The sequence below is a fragment of the Pleurodeles waltl genome, chromosome 1_2 (genome assembly GCF_031143425.1).
Source record: "Pleurodeles waltl isolate 20211129_DDA chromosome 1_2, aPleWal1.hap1.20221129, whole genome shotgun sequence".
NCBI lineage: Eukaryota > Metazoa > Chordata > Amphibia > Caudata > Salamandridae > Pleurodeles > Pleurodeles waltl.
In genome coordinates this window covers 525,931,535-525,952,360 of record NC_090437.1, presented here as the reverse complement: position 1 = coordinate 525,952,360, position 20,826 = coordinate 525,931,535, and positions in this window count along the sequence as shown.

Here is a 20,826-nt window from a genome sequence, read left to right as displayed (position 1 = left end):
CAATACACAAATCTGTCTGGGTGATTCGTCTACTCCTTATGTTTTCACTAGGCAGACCTGGGCTTCCCAAAATGGAACCTAAGGTCTTCCATGTAATGACCCAGTACAGGCACAGTAACTGCACAGCACTGCTAAACTCATTCATTATGCCACCTTAAGCTTAACTATATGCAGCAAGCTCATTCAGTCTGCCACACCGTTTAGTATTGCAGCCTTTCTACTTTGTATCAGACAGTGTTATTTTAAAAATACACTCTGCCAGCATACACACATTTAACATGTGTGCACTGAATCACACTTCACCCTTTGTATAGTGCACTTCTTGCAAGCACACATGCATTCAGCACTTGGTTCAGGTATGCCTTCTACATTTACTAAATGCAGGCCAGGGATTAATTAAGCACACAGCAGCAGAACGTTTAAAAAGAGGAATGAGTCTGTAGGCCTTACTCTTGTGACAAAGGGTAAAAAGAATCTGTCCACTACTACTTATCACTACACAGGAAGCTGCCACCACTGTGCATGTGCTACTCAACTCCTGGCGAAGGTAGAAGCCTTCCACCACTTTGAGGGCATCGTTTTGGGCACTTGAACCGCAATCCATGAGACAGGCCTTTGTCGTGTGCACACCCATGATCCGTCTTCACCTATGACAAAAAAAATCAGCATTAAGGATCCAGACAATAGTACAGTTTGGCACTCAGGACAGGTTTACACGTCTCTTAACATGCAGAAGATATTTCCGCGTGAACAATCCACAACAAACAAATCTAAGCATAAGTGGATTAAAACTAAGTTAGGAGAGAGTACCTTCAACCCAATTGAAGAAAAACAGTTATGTGGTAATCATCCACCATTGCTGTCACCCACATAGGTCAAATGTAGGGCCTCAGCTCAAATCTCTGCTGAAAAACAGCATGGCTGCTATGGTCCACAGTTAAAAAAAATGTAGTTGCCAGGTCAATGTAGTCTCCAGACAATCATTATTTTTTTCTTTTTTTTTCCGTCCTCATCCCACAACCCTTCGCTTTGGTAAGAGGAAAACCTTTGATCTTTGCGTACAAGAGTAGATCCCACAATGCCAATGGGCCACACCACTTGTCGTGCACGTACCAAATTTTCCCACATATGCCATTGGCCATACCTTGCCGTTCTACTCAGGCTGTGGTTGTTCCAAAGCGACACTCATTAGGTAGAGGGAGTTTTAATCATTGGACTTAATTTTTAGAAGAAAAAAAAAGAAGAGAAATAACAATTAACACACTCCAACCATATTTAACACTGGTAAACATTTTCCCAAACCACCCATAAAATCGTCTCTTTTACTTAGAGGACCAGATTGTTCCATATTACATAACCGTATTACTGATAATTGCCAATCCTGAGCAATAGGAGGAAGTGAATTCACCCATTTACAACATATTTCCCATCTAGCCAAAAGCATTAATACAAACAACAAGTACTCTTGCTGCACTGACACTTTCTGACCTATAAGTTCTGGATCACATACCCTAAACATTACCATCAGAAGATTTATTCTTAAATTATCGCCAAAAATAATCTTGAGGGTACATCCTATATCCTCCCAGTACTTAATCAGAGTTGGACATTGTTAAAACATATGAATATCATCCGCATTGACATCCCCACATCGCGAGCAGTTTTTGTTAGATTTCCCAATGGCCGTCCAGACAATCACTATTGACTGACTGTATTATTTAAAAAGCTTTTGTTTTTTAATTATTCACATTTTATGACATTGAAGAATGACTACCTCATAGAATTATGCAAATCTCTTCATAGGACCATTGATCGGCAGAAACAAATTGACGGGTTGAAGATACTCACTACCTTCTTTGTTTTAATCTGCTGTTCGACCTGGCATCCTTGGTGCGGTTTCCCCCTAACTTTTTGCTTTCAAACCTCCTGTTGTTGCTGACTTTAGGATACAGCACACTTTATCCCTGCTAACCAGTGATAAACTGCCTGTGCTCTTTCCAAATATTTGTTAACTTTGGCTTACACACAATTGGCATATTTAATTTACTTATAAGTCACTAGTTAAGCACTCTACCTGTGCCCAGGGCCTGTAAATGAAATGCTACTAGTGGGCCTGCAGCACCGATTGTGCCACCCACTTAAATAGCCCTTTAAACATGTCTCAGGCCTGCCACTGCAGAGCCTATGTGTCCGGTTTTAAACTGCCATGTCGACCATGCAAAGTAAACCTTCTGTCAGGCCCAAACATTCCTTTGTAATACAAAAGTCACCTAGAGAAGGTTCCACAAAGCCCCAAAGGCAAGGAGCAGTGTATTTTAAAAGTTGGACATTAAGTTTTACATGTACTAGTAGTGGAAAACTCTTATATTTGATTTTCACTACTGCAAAGCGTATCTCGCCCATAGGATAACATTGGAGTTACCTTATTACGCCTTATTAATGTAATTTCCAAATGAGACATAATAGCCTCCTTTTCCCCCAGGTTTGTATTTCTGGAATGACAATTTAAAATCCTAACTTATGGTGAAGTTGAATTTTTAATTGCCATCCTGAAATTGCTACTTTTATAAAGCTGTCATTTTCTTGCCTTAGCCATTTGGTGCCTTCAGCTTTTCTCTAGTCACATGACTGGATGTAGTTGGCAGATGGGCTTTGTGTATTCTCCCTATCCAGCCACACACACAATGGAAGCTTAAGTGTGACTTGATGGGCCAACCTGGGCAGGGTAGGAGGGAGGAGCTGGACATAGCTTCACTTACACTCGAATAGGCTGTGTCCTGTCTGCACACAAAGGGCCGCATTTCCCCTGTAGTTAGCCTGGAATCAGGACAGAGAGGGCAGGACATCTTTGCACTTTGGAAGCATGGTTTTGATCTCTCCCTCACATCCAATGCACTACTCAGTATAATAACTGGACCTCAAGCACCACCACTTCAGTATACTTCTAGACCTGTGGATACTCTGCCAGGAAGAAGGACTGCTGTGCTGCTGAAGGACTGCCACTCTGATGGCCTGCACTCTGCTGAACTACTGCATTTCTGTGCTGACTTCTGCCAGCTGCTCTCTCGCCTGGAAATGAGAAGGACTGGACCTGCATCTCTCCAACCCAGAACTCAGAATGGTGCCTAGTGCTACCTTTAGTCTGGCCTCTTCATCTAAAGTCTCAGGGACACAAAAGACTTGCAACAACCCAGTTTCTGCACCTGGACTCTGCCATCTGTGATCCTACCCAGCCAAGTGGTGCTGCCTCAGTCCTGGGCCATTGGAAGTGAGTCTAATGTGCATCCCAGCAGGACTAACTCATCATTTTTGCTAGCAGAACTGATCCATCTCCTCAGTTGAGTGGTGCATCCTCAAGCAGAACAGACACATTGCCACTGCTGCGTGGACTAGACCCAGCGCAAATGCAGCCTGCATTTTGGGCTTAAAGCACAACTTTCGGAAGCACTACTGCATGAAGCTTTATGAAGCAGGTCCTTGCAACCCTCGCCAACGGCAGCCTTGACTACGACACCAAAGCTCCACATGGCACCTTCAACGCTCATTGGACCTGATGCATTGGCTCGCCTGGCTAAAGCATTCTTGGCCTTGGCCTTTGCACCGCAAGTCCTGCCACTGCGATCTTCGACGTTGACTCAACAGGATCTCCCACAGCAGCCTTGCTGCATCTCAGAACCAACACATCGCATTGTTCATGCTGTGCATCTTCAACTCGGATCCACTTAATGCTCCTCAACCAGGATTTAAGGTAGTTTGTTTAGGGGGCTTAACTAGATCTCGGTAGCTGTCCCACACTCCATTGCAGTAGTCCTGAACTTCTGACTTTGTCATGCTCCATCGCAATCTGATTTCCTCAGTTGACAAGTTCTACTAATTGGATTTTTGTATTTTTGGTGTTGTTTTATTTATTAAATTAAGTTCTATTTTTCTAACCTAGTGTGGGATCATTTTTGTGTGATGTTTTCAATGTTTTACAGTTTGAAGTGTTGCACAAATAGTTTATACATTGCCTTCGAGTTAAGCCTGACTGCTATGTGCCACGCTACCAAAGGATGAGTGCTGGTTAATTTGTGGTTTGCTTACACCTTACCTTGACAAGGATTGTGGTTGTTGTCTGATCAGGGCTCATACCCCAGTGAACCAACAACCCAATTTCTCTCATCTACACCTGGGGACACCTATGAGGTAATTTTATCACTTCACTTTCACTATTCTGCACGTTGTACACCTCAGCCACATCATTTGCCCCACATGGACCCAATCAAATTACAAATTAGTGCAACAGTTCTTTATCCACTTGTTTTGGAGTTGTAGCCCACACCAGAAACTTCAGTTCATGGTGTGAGCAAAGACCTTGTGATGTAGCATGCCACCTAAGGGTGCGCGAGAGTCTTCGTCCTAAACACAAGTTATTGTTGTCAGCTGCAAAGACAAAACATTTTTTAAGCCATCAAACTGGATTGGTTTCACGGACCTTGTGCGTTCCTTTGTGCTTTGCTTCTCTCGTGCTTCACATTGCTTGCTTTGCATGTTGCATCACCAGGTCTTTTAAGAGAATCTGAATATGAAATGTTGTCCGATGATCCATAACACCGCACAAGCACACGTGGTGGCCTTGGCATTTGTCATGCAGGAACTTCAAAGAGGCAGGGAAGTGACTGATACTCAGAAGCTGGCCTCAATTCTTGTCTGTGCCCGAAATAGCTGTCCCAGTCGTGGAGTCAGAACCCACATCAAATCTTCGATCGTTTTTCCTGAGAGTTTCAAGGGACTTCGGGTTGATTCAGAGACAGGCATCTGGTTCGAGGCAGGCTTGAAACTTAACTTTCTCACCTTCCTCTATTTCAAACTGTACGTATTAGTTCCCAGATCTACAGCATCTTCCTGACACAAGCATCATACTCCTACTAACACAGTTCATCGTCACTGGACGACTGAAGCATGGGCTTTCTTTTTGCATTGGAAGAGGTAGTCAATTTATGCAAAAGTTAGTTTCTATCGCAAACAAATTTAAACAACTTAAAAGTACTCTTTGCTTCCAAATCTAGACCTCAAATTACATGAAAAGTGCTAACTCCGAAGATTTTATTCCACGTGATTTTTGCAAAATCGTGCGGGCAAATGGCGCACATTTCGAGTCTGTATACCTCAAACAGGGGAACAACATGCACAGATAGTGTGTTCCTCATTCTGAATGAATGTACCAAATCTGAAATCCGGGTTCGGAGAGGTAGTGTATGGGTAAACGTGAATGCTGCAGTTGGCCTCTGGGTAATGAGTAATGGAAATCAATGATTTAGAAATGTGTTCAGAGCAGCAGAGTAAACCATTAAAAACAAACCTAAAAAAGGCGAAGAGATGAGGGGAAAACTCCAAAATACATGGGTAATCGACAGAATTGCTTGTTTCAATTAGTTGAAGGACTTTTGGTTCCTCGCCAGATGCAGAGGCCTTCCAGAAGACTGGAAAGGGCAGCTGTACTTCCTCTCAGCTAAGGTGCAAACTAGGATGAACGAATCGAGACACCCGAATGCAGTCAAACTAACCTCAATGGTATAAGTAAAGATGACAAGTTTAATGGATTATGAATGTAGGAGGAGATGCAGGGATATGACAAACGAGTATGATTGCTACCAACCAAGTTTGAGGCAGCATTTCCATTGGACACGTGCCTTTTTCATTCACTGTACAGGTGATAAGCATTTGGATTTTCGTGGCATGCTTATATTTAAGGGTTGTCTTCAATATTTCAACATTTTAGTCAGACCACTCCAATATTAACCTTGCAGTTAAGGGGTGGAGTGATAGTTGCTAATTTAGAATACAAACCATTGTTATTACAGGCTGTAAGACTGAAGGTCAACCAAAATCACCGAGGCAAGAGGCCGCTATTTAGGCTGCATCAGAAGGAAAAATATTCAGAAAGAAAATAGTTTCAGAACCAATAAGCTAATTTCCTGATCGCTGCAGTCTCAGGGACAAGAAAGCAATATGTTAGGTGAGACTGTAGGGATTTCCACTTAGGGCCTGACTACGAATCAGGTACAATAGCGACCCGAAAGCGTATACCGCTCCTCCGAACTTCCAGGTTGAGGATGCATCAGTCTGATTTTACAGAGTGGAAAATCCATCAAGCAAAGTTGCAGAAGGTTAGGGCTGCAAGCACAGCCAAGCTTCAGCCGCAATCCATGCCTGACCCCTTCCTGCTGCATGGAGTACCATGGAATGGTCTTCCCTCTCAGCTCACACCCTGCTCACAACAACCAATCCCAAACTGATTCCCGTCCCATTGTGAATCCTGCGTCTGCACAACTGCTCCCATGTACCACCTGGTCAAAGCAGGCAGCAAATGAGGGCAATAATCCCTATGGAAGAGGGCATACCATGCAGAATTTGACCCAGAAAACAAAGCAGGCCCCATGGTAATTCTTCATTCCATATTTATTAACACACAGTTGCTCAATTTAGGTCACAAGATATCCCTGCATCTAAATCTGGCCAACTCGTAATTGAGGCCTAAGTAGGCATGGCATGTAGCCTTTGTGCAGCATTATTTTTGCAGCCTGATATTTTGTTCCTTGCACTGCATTGAATAAAAAGAAACGCAGCAGATACTGGTGCCAAAAACTCCACAAGACAGTGGCAACAGGGAGCATGCTTACACGGGCACCAACCTCGAAAAAAAATATGCAGGGTTACTGGGAGCACCCCAGTGGCAAGAACAAAAATAAAGCGGACTGCGAAGGCCCACATTCACACTCGGGTCTTGGTCCACCCAAAAAAACCCTGCCTAATGCTCTTCCACTGCAACACGGAAGGGCACCAGAATAATCAGCAGGTAAGAAGTAAAGGCATAAAAAAACTAATGGAGATGTCACCCTGGGGCTATCTCTCGCACATAGATTGTGTCAATGTATGTCCGCAGTGAAATACCTGCACATTTTCGGACATTGTTTATTCAGCCTTAGCGATAAAGCTGGAGTCCTAGATCCTAATATGGATGACAGGGTTGGCAAGTGGGCATCACCCTTTTGGTTAGTGACTGTACCAAATACTTTTTAATGACTCCACAGCAAAGGGCAGAGTAGAGGTGGACTACAGCTGGGGAGTCTAATTAAGGGTCTCCTGAAATCTCAGTACACACCAACAGAGTACCAAAGAAGCACAACATTTGCAGTAGGAGGCCATGTATACTTGTGCCCTTGGTATCAGCTAAAGCTGTATGTCATAGAACAATCCATCTGCAACTTGATGGATTGCAGAGAGGACACACAAAGAGAGTGAACTATTTTATTTCACAATACAATTTTTCAGTGGGATCATCCAGATCTCCTGTCAAAGACCCCTACACAGTGAACAATGTATGTCATGTCTTTCAATCAATCAATCAGGAATTTGTAAAGCTCACTACTCACCCGTGAGGGTCTCAAGGCGCTGACGAGGGGGAGAAGAAGGGGGAAGGTGCTGCTACTGCTCGAACAGCCAGGTCTTGAGAAGTTTCCTGAAGGTAAGGAGGTCTTTGGTCTGGCACAGGTGGATGGGAAGAGGTGTGAAAATGATCTACCTCCGGTTGTAGGTCTGCGGATGCGTGGGGCGGTTGCGAGGGCAAGGTCAGCGGAGCGGAGATGCCGAGTCGGGGTGTAGAAGGAGAGTCGTTTTTGAGGTATTCTGGTCCGGTGTTGTGCAGTGCTTTGTGAGCGTGGGTGAGGTGTTTTGAAGGTGATTCTCTTGTTGACTGGGAGCCAGTGCAGGTTTGGCAGGTGGTCTGTGATGTGGCAGTGGCGGGAGATGTCCAGGATGAGGCATGCAGAGGCGTTCTGGATGCGTTGCAGCCTCTTCTGGTGTTTGGCTGTGGTTCCTGCGTAGAGGGTATTGCCGTAGTCCAGTTTGCTGCTTACGAGGGCTTGGGGGACTGTTCTTCTGGTTTCGGTGGGTATCCATTTGTAGATCTTTCAGAGCATGCGGATGGTGTTGAAGCAGGAGGAGGAGATGGCATTGACTTGCTGGGTCATGGATAGTGAGGGATCCAAGATGAATCCTAGATTGTGTGCATGGTCGGTGGGAGTTGGAGCGGTTCCGAAAGTAGCAGGCCACCAGGAGTCATCCCATGCGGAGGAGGTGGAGCCGAAGACTAGGACTTCCGTCTTGTTCAAATTGAGTTTGAGGCAGCTGCTTTTCATCCATTCGGTGATGGCCTTCATTCCTTCGTGGAGGTAGGTCTTGGCAGAGTCCTTGGTGAGGGAGAGGATCAGCTGGGTATCGTCGACATATGAGATGATGTTGAGGTTGTTGGATCGGGCGATTTTAGCGAGCGGGCCATGTAGACATTGAAGAGGGTCAGGCTGAAGGACGAACCCCGGGGTAAGCCGCACATGATTTTGGTGGCCTCCGAGCAGAATGGGAGGAGGTGGACTCTCTGGGTTCTGCTGGTGAGAAAGGAGGTGACCCAGTCCAAGGCTCTGCCGTGGATTCCAGCAATGCTGAGGCGTGAGCATACAGTGCGGTGGCAGATGGTGTCGCGCGTGGCTGAGAGGTCCAGGAGAATAAGGGTCGTGGTTTTGCCACTGTCCAGTATGGTTCTGATGTCGTCGGTGGTGGAGATGAGGGTGGTTTTGGTGCTGGGGCTGCTGCGGAATCCGGATTGGGAAGGGTCCAGGGTGCGGTTCTCCTCTAGGAAGCGGGCTAGTTGTCGGTTGACAGCCTTCTCAATGACTTTTGCCGGGAAGGGGAGCAGGGAGATAGGCCGGAAGTTCTTGAGGTCCTTTGGGATGTATGTGATCTTGTATAAAATACAGAGTCCGGTAAGAACAGGTTTCAGCAATGCATTTGAAATAGTGTTTTGAATTATTGGACAATTTCATATTGAAAGTGGTCTTGCAGATCCTTACTCAAGAAACCTTTTCCTATTTTTGGGCTTGATTCACACAGGTTAAACATACACTTTGTGTAAGTTTATGTTTGCATAGGTATTCACAAAAACAGATTTAAGAGTAAGTTACGAATGCAGAGACTCCTCAGTTGGGGTGGAGAACTCTGCACATAAAAAGATAGCCTATGCTTTACACAATAGTTGGAATATGTACATCACTAACAGAGACTCCTCTGTAGTATCATGGATAATTCTGGGGGCTACAACTCTGATGGGTGAAGCCACACTGAATTCAAACATAGACTACCAAAATGGGCAACGCAGACATACAAAGAAGACCCAAATATGTCAGGAAATACCCAGGGCAGGACTGGCCTACCAGGGCACCAGGCATTTTGGTGGGCTGGCAGGGTGGTGTTTCACTGCCAGTGGGGAGTAGCACTTCTAAATAAACAATTAATAAAATGGTTTAAAAGTATTTTTTAAGTACGTGTAACCACTTATTTTTGCATTGTTTATTTAGAAGTCCTGCAAGTAGGAACATGGCCTGCAAGTCCCCAGCAAGAAAAAAAGTCCCCCATTCAGTGAAACCAGCGCACGTGCAGGCCCACTAAAATGCCCAGTAGTTAATCTGGCTCTGGAAATAACATATATATAGCCATACAGACCAGATAACGAGTCTCATCATGGACACACTCTTACCATGGTGTCCCATAAGCAGCAAAATGCACTCCCACACCCAAAAAACAAACCTATATGGCAGTGAAAACCCACATTCAAGGACCTGTAGTTTTGATCTGATGAAAATCTTTTGACCTACGTTCACAGCTTTTAAACATGCATCATTTAAAACCTCTCACTCACTGGATAGTTGACAAAACGTAGTCAGGGTAGATCACATCAGTACTTGCCAAACATGCACATAATATTGGCAAAGGTTGTAAAACCTACAGCCCTAAGCAGCTCCCACCACTGAGACTACCTATAGACATATTTAGCCCAAACCTCGCAAGCATGAAGCTAACAGCAGAACATAAGTAAAAAATACTAAAGTTCTAGCACCAAGCTCAAAATCACTCACCCACTTCAAGAAACCTGTGAAACTACACAACAGTGCCAAGAACTCAAGTGGTATGGCATATGAAGACATTTATTATAAAATGATCTAAATGGAGAATATCAAGACTTAAATAATAATAATTAACCTGAAAATAATGAGGAGTGGTGGTTATAAGAGAACCATTTATGTTACTAAGATGAATAAACAAATCGCAAGACAGTATTTTTTAATAGAAGATCAATTCTAGAATCATAGAAAAATTACTGTAACAGAAAATCTAATGATTGTGGTGTGGAAAAACTAGACTTTTGTAATGACTGCAGGCAGAAAATGGGAAGAATTGATAGGTCCTATGTTTCTTTCATGTATAAAGCTATTATGTGGCCACAAACCATTGGGTTTCCACCATCACAAGCTTTGCAATAGCAAAAGGGTCTTGAATAATTGTTGAGATGGGAATATCCCTGCATGGTGATCTAGTATGTCCCCCTGATGTGAATGCCCAATCTGGTATCTTGATCATTAGTTTTGGCCCTGGCGTCATACCAATCTGTTGTGAGTGTAAAAACGAAGGCCTATCTCTAACCTCACCTGTGACCTGGAGGGGTGCACCAAGTGTGCCCTCTTAATGGACTGTGGACCACTACAGTTGGAAGGAAACTTGAAAGAGAATTACCTCAAACTGGTTTCAAAGTTTTAAGCAGTGGATACTTGTCCCCTATCTTGGAAATGTGAATATAAGTGTGATCTAAATTCCCCCACTTCATTCTTCAGTATCAAGGAAGGGTGTGCTTTACAGAGTACTAGAAGGACTGCTGAGTGGCCAGGGCTGGTGGCTGCCTGACAGCCAGTCTTAGAGAGATGAACGGGCATCACCTGATGTCTGCACATTCTGCTTGAGGAGCTGAGGGTCATCCTAGTCCCTAAAAGCCTGCCTGCTTGTTGGGAGAAAGAAGGAATCTGCCTGGACTTGCAGGAGTCACTGTCCACAAGAAGAAGTTCAAAAGTTTCCTAGTCTGGGAATCACATAGATGAGGTTGACTGCACAAGAGAGTGAAGACAGTATTGATCAGTGCTGTAATGGACTGGGTGTTATGTTAAGTTATGCAGATTTGTACTGCACTATTACCTGGGAGGGTATCCTGGTGCAGATCCAATGTGAGTCTAGGCACACCCCTTGCCTAGTGGGGGTACTCAAAAAGCCAGGTCTTCATCTTCTTGTGGAATTCAAGAAGTGAGGAGGACACTCTAATGCATAGAAGCAGGGTGTTCCACACTATAGGAACAATGTAAGAGAAGGTCTGATGGCCAGATCGTTTTTTTCCATATGGGTGGAATTTATCAAAGTAGGATTTCGGATGAGCCAAGGGGTCTGGAAGGTTTGTGAAAGCAATTGTGATTGTTGAGGTATATTAAGCCAATGTTATGTAGTGCCTTGAAAGTATGGGTGAGGAGTTTGAATTGTGCTTGTTTGTGATTGGGAAGGCAGTGGAGGTCCTACACGTGTGCTGTGAGTGCAGTGTGGGTGGTTGAGAGTGATTCTGGCTGCCACATTCTAAATGGTCTGCAGCTTTCTGGTGAGTTTTGTCCTGAACCGGGCTTAGAGGATGATCCCATATCCAACGTGCTTGTGACCTGGGCCTGTGTGACAGTTTGCCAGGTGCTGCTCGGAAGCCATTTGAATATCTTCTTTAACATCTTCAAGATAGGGAAGCATACAACGGTGACAGTATGGACTTGAGAGGTAGTGCTGAGTTTGCTATTGATGATAATCCTGAGGTTCTAGGCATGTGTTGTGATTGTTGGTTTTAGCTCTTTTGGCCACCTGGTAGAGTCCTACAGTTATCTGCTCTTCCAGCAGATCAATATTTTGGTCTTGTCAGTGTTCAGCTTTCAACAGTTGGTCTTCATCCCGTTGGTGATTTTGGTCATGCAGGCTTTGAACTTGATCCAAGTACTGGGTGTTTTCTCAATGGGGGCGAGAATGAATAGTATGTCATCGGCGTAGGAGAGATGTTAGGATTGTGAGAGTGGATAATGCTGGCTAGAGGAATCATGTATGGATTGAAGAGGGTCGGGTCAGGGAGGATCCTTGAGGAACTCACCAGATGAGGTTGCAGGAGTCCAAGGTGTACAGTGTCAGACTGAATAACTGGGTCCTTCTGATCAGGAAGGAGCAGCCTCATCACAATGCATGTTCTTTGATTCTGATGTCATGTAGGCATTGGATGAGGATGGTGTGGGAGACTAAGTTGGATGCTGTGGAGAGGTCCAGGAGGATGAAAGCCAGCATGTCTCCTCTGTCCAGAGTCATGTGGATGTCAGCCATAGTGATAATGAGGGTAGTTTCTGTATTGTGGTCGGTTTTCAAGACAGGTTGAGTGGTGTCAAGGAGTTGGCAGTCATTGAGGTATTCAGTGAAGTGTCTATTGATTATTTTCTTTAAGACCTTGGCCAGGAAAGGTAGCAGGGAGATTGGTCTGTATTTGGCAAATGTTGAAGGGTTCACAGAGACAATCTTCAGCTATGGCAGGATCCCCTGGTCTCTCACCATCATTCCTGGTGAGAACCTCAAAAGACTGCATACTTTGGGCATCCTTCTGGGGTGGGTTGCAACTGCCTTGCATGTGCATTGAGTTAAGTTAAGCTGCAACTGCTTCACTGTGTGGATCAGTCAGTTGAGTTGTAACTACTTTGCAGTGTCCATTTGCTCATGATGAGCTGCAACAACCTGGCCATGTGCATCATCCTAAGTTGGGCTGCAACTGCCCTGCAGTGTGCATCAGTTTTGGTTGGGCTGCACATGGATCTCCATATCCATCAGCTCGAGTTGGACTGCAATATTTTGCAGTGCACGCAGCACCAGAACCTGTCAGGCGGCATCTGTCTATTCAGGGAGGCAGAGCACACTGAAGATATAGGCTGCACCCAAACTGCATCCCAACCCCTGAAACCAAGGTCGAGCCAAGCCACGCATTGAGCTACAGCAAGCACAAAGACATAAAACTGTTTTATTCCCACTTCAACAACAGGGGTAAAACAAATGTGAACTGGTTGCGGATTTGAACATGTGGGGAAGTTACTTTGCACTTGAGCGTAAGTCAGGCTCCTACCACAGTTTACTGGGGGACTAGCATAAATAAGGCTGCCTTGGTGGATGAGAAACAGAGAGAAGGGAGGGTTGTAATGTCCACTGTCATATCATGATCACGGGCACCACCCTGAATTCACAATAGTTTTTTAGGGGTGGGGTGGAGGGGTGTTTGGGATTTTTTTTAAGGGTAGGGCTTAGGGTCGGGGGTCGCGCAGGGTTGGGGTAGTTTTTAGGGGTGGGGTGAATAAAGGGTTGGGGTGTGGGTGGGGGGTTAGGCTATTTTTTTCTTAGGGGCTGGGGTGGGGGGTGTTTAGGTTTTATTTTTTAGGGTCGATCGGGAGAGGCCACAGTCTGGTAAGTGGGGCTGGGGCATGATTGGAGGTAGTTTTCAGGGGTGGCTTGGGGTCGGGGGTTGGGCTATTTTTTTTAGGGGTGAGGTAGAGAGGTCAGGGTAATTTTGTTTTTAGAGCAGGAGGAAGGTTGGGGTAGTATTTTTAAGGGCAAGCTGGGGGTACGGGTAGTTTTGATTTTAGGGTTGGCGGGGGAGTCAATTGTTTTTAGCGTAGGTTGGGGGTCGGGGAAGGTTTTAGGGCTCAATGTGGGTGGGGGGGTGCCAGGGTGGTACAGTTTTTAAGGCAGGGGTAGGGAAGTCAGCTAGTTTTGTTTTTAGGAGTGAGTGGGCGGTCGGGGTATTTTTGTTTTTGGGGGTGGGAGGAGGGTAATTTTGTCTTTAGGAGTGGTGTTTGGGTGGTCAGGGTAGTTTTGTTTTTAGAGTGAGTGGAGGGGGCGATTTGTTTTATAGGGTGAGGGTTTAGGAAGGTTTTAGGGCTCAGGGTGGGTGGGGGAGTCGGGGTAGTTCAGTTTTTAGGGGTGGGGATGGAATAGTTTTGTTTTTACAGGCAGGGGCGGGGGTCAGGGTAGTTTTTATTTTTAGAGTGAGTGGAGGGTCGGGTTAGTTTTGTTTTTTGGGCAGGTGGGGGTTGGGGTAGTTTTGTTTTTGGGGTGGGGTGAGGGGTCGGGGTAGTTTTGTTTTTTGGGTGGGTGGGGGGTCGGGGTAGTTTAAGTATTAGGGGTGGGGCACTTTTAGGCCTTAGGACAGGTGGGGTTGCCATGATAGAACAACGCATGTCATTCCCACACATGCCTTTCCCAGGCATGCATTTACAATGAAAAATCATTGTAAAGGCATGCATGGTAAAGGCATGCATGCAAACATTGTGGTCATTGTTCTGACCGCGTTGTTAAGGCATGCGTGGTTCCCGCATGTGTTGTTCCACCATACATTCAGCATGACACAGTGTTTAGAAGCACACTTACAAGTCGGAAAAGACTTTTCAACTGACAAAAGGACTTTCACAAGCTTTTCTGAATCATTATTAAGGGTACAACATATGGGCATCTCAACTTATTTATGAGTCAAAAAGGTATGCATCAAAGGTTTGTGACTAAAGTTGCAGTCACAAACTAGTTATCAATTTATATTAGTCAACTCAATTCAAGTGGCCTCAGGTTTGATTAATTGCAGATAGTGAACATTTAGCTTAACTCAGAAGCTTATAGTATTTGAGAAATTAGGTTATCACAGAAATAATCATAAATTAAGGGAGCAATGCATTGAGAAACAGTGTTGGCCTCTTGTTAATCAAACTGCAAATGTCGTGGTCCCCATTTCTATTAGACTGAACAATATTGTTGACTTGTATTCACCAAATTGCGGTCCTAAGTACAAGACTGAAGAATAGAAGTGGGCAGATTTAACATTTGGTTGGCAAAGTTGTGTGACATGTTTCAAAGGAAAGGGTTAGCAGAATATTTTATTATTCATTATACATCAAACTTTGCAAAGTTCTTAAGGTTGCTATGTATACAAAGTTTTAAAAAAATACTTGGATTTTGTGGAATAATATTCTAAAGCCTTACTCATCCATTTTATTTGCCACCATTCCCCAAAATAACTACTGTGATAGGATGGTACCAGTAATATTTACCATCAGGAACTTTGGAAAAATTCTCATTACCAGAAGCTAGGTAAACACGGGTTGTAGCATAACCTCAAACACTATAGTTTTTGTAATGTGTATTTTTGATTAAAACATGGTGAAGCTGGTGTTTGAAAAAGTATGCTAGTAACTGCAGATAACAGGAACTGTCTGACTAATCTTCATGGGATAGACCTGGGAGGACTGTTTTCAGACCCTTTTGTAAAGCGTAACTTATTCCACAGCAAACAGAGCCCTTTGCCTCCTACTGAGTGTGTATTGGATGGCTGCATCATTTATAGTCTGTATGGAGATAGTGAGTTGGATGAAGGGTTTTCTTATTCATGAACCTGTGTTTCAAAAGATGAAGGTTAGTTATGTTATGATTACAGCCATTCTGGCTTTCCATTCCTTCTCTAAGCTCATAGGCCCTGCACCTCAAAGAGCACATTGTGGTTTTACACACGCATGGTGTCTGGGCTGCAATCCACATTCACATCTCAGACATCCTTACCACAGCTTCTTGCATGACATTTTTTTCTGACTGTGCTGAGGAGCCATGCACTGATCAGTAACAGTTTGACTTCACTTAGAATGCATGGCCTGTGACTTCTCAATCCACAACACTAAATGTTCATTGCTATTGCCTGCCTCCAGTGACCGAAGCCAAAGACCATGAATTTAAATATGGTTCCTCTGTGATTGGTACCCGAGTTCCTAACAGTGCTACCAGATGCTACCTTTTTAACTTCAGAAGAATGCTCTGACAAAACCACTTTAAGAGATGACATTCAGGAAGCAGAAGACATATTTGACTTTTCAACAAATTCAAGACTAAGGGCCTGGCTTAGATTTTGGTTGTAGTACTGCCAATCTGCCGGGGCAACGGTCCTGAAAACAGCATCAAGTCGACGGTGTTCTGACCACCATATTTAGATGCATTGCGACTGAGCCCTAGACCACCACAATGGAGTGCTCTTCCTGGCCGTCAGGCTTCCGGGTTCCCGCTGACCCTATTTAGATTTTACAGTCCTGGAGGAGTGGTACTGGCAGCGGATTGCTGATGGAGGGAGACCGTCGCTGGACCCAATTGACATTGTACAATGGCAGTGACAATGAAATAGAGCTAAGTCATGCACACACACTGTACCTTAGCCATACGTGTACCCTTGCACAACACACCACACAACACACCACATACACACTATAACTCATTGCCATTCCAACACCACATAACACCATACATGCTGAAAACACACATTGCCATGCAGCCACGACCGAACACACAAACACATTATTGACCCTGCAAAAACACATGACACAACCACAACAACTACATATCTACACTGTCATCTACACAAACACACTCAGGAGCACAACTACAAACACTATGACAATGATACCCACAAAACAACACTCACCTGAATGTTGCACACAGCAACACAACACACAACCATCCATACACAACCCCAAACCCACATGCAAGTGGCACACATGCAGACACAACCACATTGTCCATTCCACCTCCCTCTGTCTCTACCAGCAAATCAAATTGCACACACACATTGACGTATTGACTCACCTACAGAACTGGAAGCACAACATCACAGGTACAAGTCTCCTTGCAATGTGCACACAAGGACATGGTCGATGGGTGTGAATGTGATGTTACCGTGGTGCCAGCATTCATTTGACTATGAATACTGACACCAAAATGACAGTTGTATATGTGTGCGATATTTGTATGTGCCAAAGTGTCCCCACCCATGACCCATAAAAATGTGCTCCCAACATATGCATGGCACTGTAATTTAAAAAGATTACTGTGACATGTATATGACTCCAGTGGTCCCGAGCTCATACGCAGTGATCAGACAACGTACAGAGCCAATGTGGGTCCCCTACCTTTCAGTCCAGCAACAGGGGATCCAGTAGCAACAGCAACAGAGGCTCTAGTCCAGTCATGTTCAGTCAAAAACGGAAGTGGAACGGGGAAAAAAAGTAGGTTTGTACCCCAATCCTCCTCCAATCTGCCAACTAAGGTGGGCAGGCCACAGTTAGCTTGACAGTAAAGCACATCCAAATCTGCTTGACGGCAAGGGTGGCTGGAGTTCCGCCGTGATCCGCTATTCCCAATGCCGCAGTCAAGGCAGCTGGAGATTTCTGGTGGAGTTAGCAGGTCTTGGGTGGTCTTTCGCTTATGGTCCCACCAAGATCTAAATCAGGTGGGTGAACCGACAAAGCGGCGGGCAGGTTTTCCAACAGAAATAGAGTGGTGGGATCACTACCGCCAAGATCTAAATCAGGCCCTAAGTCTAATACCAGGAGAAGAGCTGAGGCTGCTACCCCATCTTCAAGCAGCTGGTCTGCTCAATTTGAAGAGGATCTGCAGTCATAGTTATCAGACACAGGGCCGAGAAGACTGACACCAGTGTCAAGTACGAGACTAAGAAACAGACTGGCCTAGAACATTGAGGATCTGTACCCTATCAAATCTTGATTTAATCTTTAAGAAAGAGGACCACCTGAAATACGAGTTGGTTGAGGGGGTCCTAGGGGCTCTGATACACAGTGTCTGAAAGTGAGCTTGAGTTGCATTTTGGCCATCCCCATGCACACACAATGAGGAACGTAATGCAGGCCCATGCAGCCCCTCTTGAGCAGGGAACCTCCAACCTTCCAATGGACCTTAAAACCTTCAGAGGGCAAAGGTAAACCCAATGTCAATTAAAATTGTGAGATATGGGTGAATCAGAGCCCCCTAAACATATTCTGCTAGGGAAGGGGGCATTATTTTGTGCTACATAACTTCCCTTTATATAAAACCGTTAGTGAGTGCTTGGCACGTGACCCACTAGAAAAGAAGGAGAATGCCCTTCAGAGGTTTCTTCCTCCCTAATTGTCAATGAGTTGTAACTGCATCTCCTATGCCCATGTCCGAGAAGGTTAACATGCTACTGTTGCATATTTGTGTGCCCATCAAGTTGTGTTCCCTGTTGTACCTATCTCAGAAGTATTGAACTCATCCTTTTGTGATGTACAGTGGAAACATATTGTTGGAACATGTTTCGGCGTGACCATAACTAAGGTTCCTCTGTTTGCAGTACCACCCTCTCCATTCAGTGCCCCCATTCGTTTTCTTTAGAGTCATAAAACAACTTGACTGTGACCCCGAGCTCTGAGATATTGGCCCTACATTAACAAAACATTCTTGAGCTACATTTGTGAGGTGCCATTCCACATCCCTATAGCCCCTGGTAAGATGACCTGATTTCATTTTGGAGTTTCCTTATTTCTTCCAACAGATAATAGAGTGTTTTTTGTTTTTTTAACTTGGCCCACTTTGGACAACTAGTAACCCTCCCTTCAGTGGGTTGAATCACCTAGAACAGTCTTTAGTGGTGGGCTTGTTGGGTTTTCACACTGGTGTTTCACAGTTTGCCTAAATTAGGATTTTAGGAGAAACACAATGCTTTATGTATTATTTCACAAGAAAACATGCGCTTCCAAGCTTGTGAATGATGATTTGCCACTGTGTTATTTGGATCACATTACTGTCGCTGATATTAACCCCAAGCAGATTTCTGATTCGCACAAAATGGGATTTATCAATTACGAAAGGTGTGCTCCTGCGGTATGTTGATGTTTGGGAATAAACACAGCGACTACACAGACTAATCTTTGGTATTAAGGCTCACTATTGATGGATGTCTACATCAGAATAAAATATCATATAAATATGAAAGAGATAGGAATGCCATTTTGTAATATGACCTTATGGAGGCCTCTGTGTGACCAAAAGGTTGATTTATTTTACATTAGTTTTGTGGAAAGATATTTTTCTGCTTTAATTTTCAGGGTATGTTTTTTCATTATGAATAAACTCGAGCATTATTTACTTCATTGACAGCATCAAGATTATTACGACCTTTTTTCGGGCATATTGATTTTTGTGGCAAACACTTTTGATAAATGGGAATCATGTATTATTAGGTGGATTTTCATTTGCAGCGTTCTACTGCCTAAAATCGACCATGTTTTATGGTTCCCGTGAAAAATGAAAGGCACTTGATTCATTGTTATGGGAGTATACCGTTTAAATATGAAATTCAACTGTATACCTGCAGCTAATGCAAGTTTAACTTTTTGCTCTTGCTTATTGAACTCTTTGCAGCTGCATTCGATAATACACTGAACCCAATCATTGATCCAACCATATTAAGCCTCTTCCTCAAGAACATGTGTACAAGTACAAATAAATTGATTATTTAGGAAATTCGAGATAATGTGATTGTAAGGTCACAGGTTAACTAGAAATAAAACTATTCTAAACAAGTTAAGGGAAATTAGTTTGCTTGATGAGCACCTTTAAATTCATTTTAAGATTATAGTGCAAAATGACAACTATAACAAGTGTGCCGGACACCAGCACAGATGTGGTAGAAAACCTTCTGGGAATGTATGTCTCAATATCAAGGTCGCTACTATTGACCTGAATTTATCGACTCCACCATACAGACTACCATCATATCGGCAAAGGCAGCATAAATAGAGAAGTAATGATTTACTATTCCTTACTCCACTACTACTTACCGTAGTAATATTTTGGATATAAGTGAAGGTCACTATTAACTTCAATGCTGTTGTGGAATGCCTTCCACTGATGGAAGGCCATGTCACCAGGTGAGAAGGACGACTATAGGAAAAGTTAAGCTTCAGAGGGTGCTTGTGTCTTTAGAGGAGGTTATATTATGAGAGTGTATCATGTCTTTTAAAGTCAGGTGCACCTACTCAAAACACAATGCGATAGACTCAAAATGTGCCCAATTTCTGCATTCTTTTGCTACATTCCAGCCACATGCACAGTGGTGCTTCTATTTTGGCACTCTGGATTTGCAGACTGCTACATGTATCACTAGCCAGTAGGTTCCCAGAAATTGCCTCCAAAATGTCAAGCACTGGGCATATTTCTAGCCATTTGGCCAGGGTTCCGGAACTATATTGGATTGCCTGATCGATGCCATTTAATTATTTTTCTATCATTGACATGCTCTGGTCTACTGTGGTTGAGTATTTAAATAAAGAGACTGCTGCAACACAGCTCGCTGAATCCACCTGCATTTATCAACAAAGAAGCACAGGCCAATACCTGTGTTTCCTCAACTGGTAATGCGCTAAACCTCAAATGCAAAGCCTCACGACTCTTCAAACAAGGTCTGGCAGAAGGCTTAAATTTGACCAATGATGATGGGCGAAGTTGATGTTCTCAAAACCTTGCCTTATTTTGACAAAGTTTACCACATTTATCTTACTATTCTTGTGAGTACTTTCCACGTAAAACTTTTTTGTGAGGGAATTGTTTCTGAAAACTTTCCTGTGAGAGAGTTCTCCTCCTAAGAACGTTTATTACCAGAATTTTCCTCTACAAATCTACCTTTAGCAATAGTTTGATCCCACTATAGGTTTATTTAAATAATGAGAGAACTGGAGGTTCATGAAGATCACAAAGCTTTGAGCAGATCCAGAGCAGACAGGAAGAAGTGCAGAAGAGTGGACCAAAGACCATGATGTACCGCTTGGTGAACTCCTCCCAAATCATGCTGATCCTGATCAAATCATTTTTGGCTAATGTAGTCTTGACTATATTGGGGTATATTAAATCCTTTCCACCAGAAAGTATGAACCCTTTCTTTAAAACAGATTCATCATTTGGCCATGGTGGTTTTCTTGATCAGCACAATTGTGATATTTATGGTAGTTCAACAAGGATGTTTCCTGTTCCTGGTTATTGTTTTCTGATTTAAAGATTTTGCTGCTGTCTGTT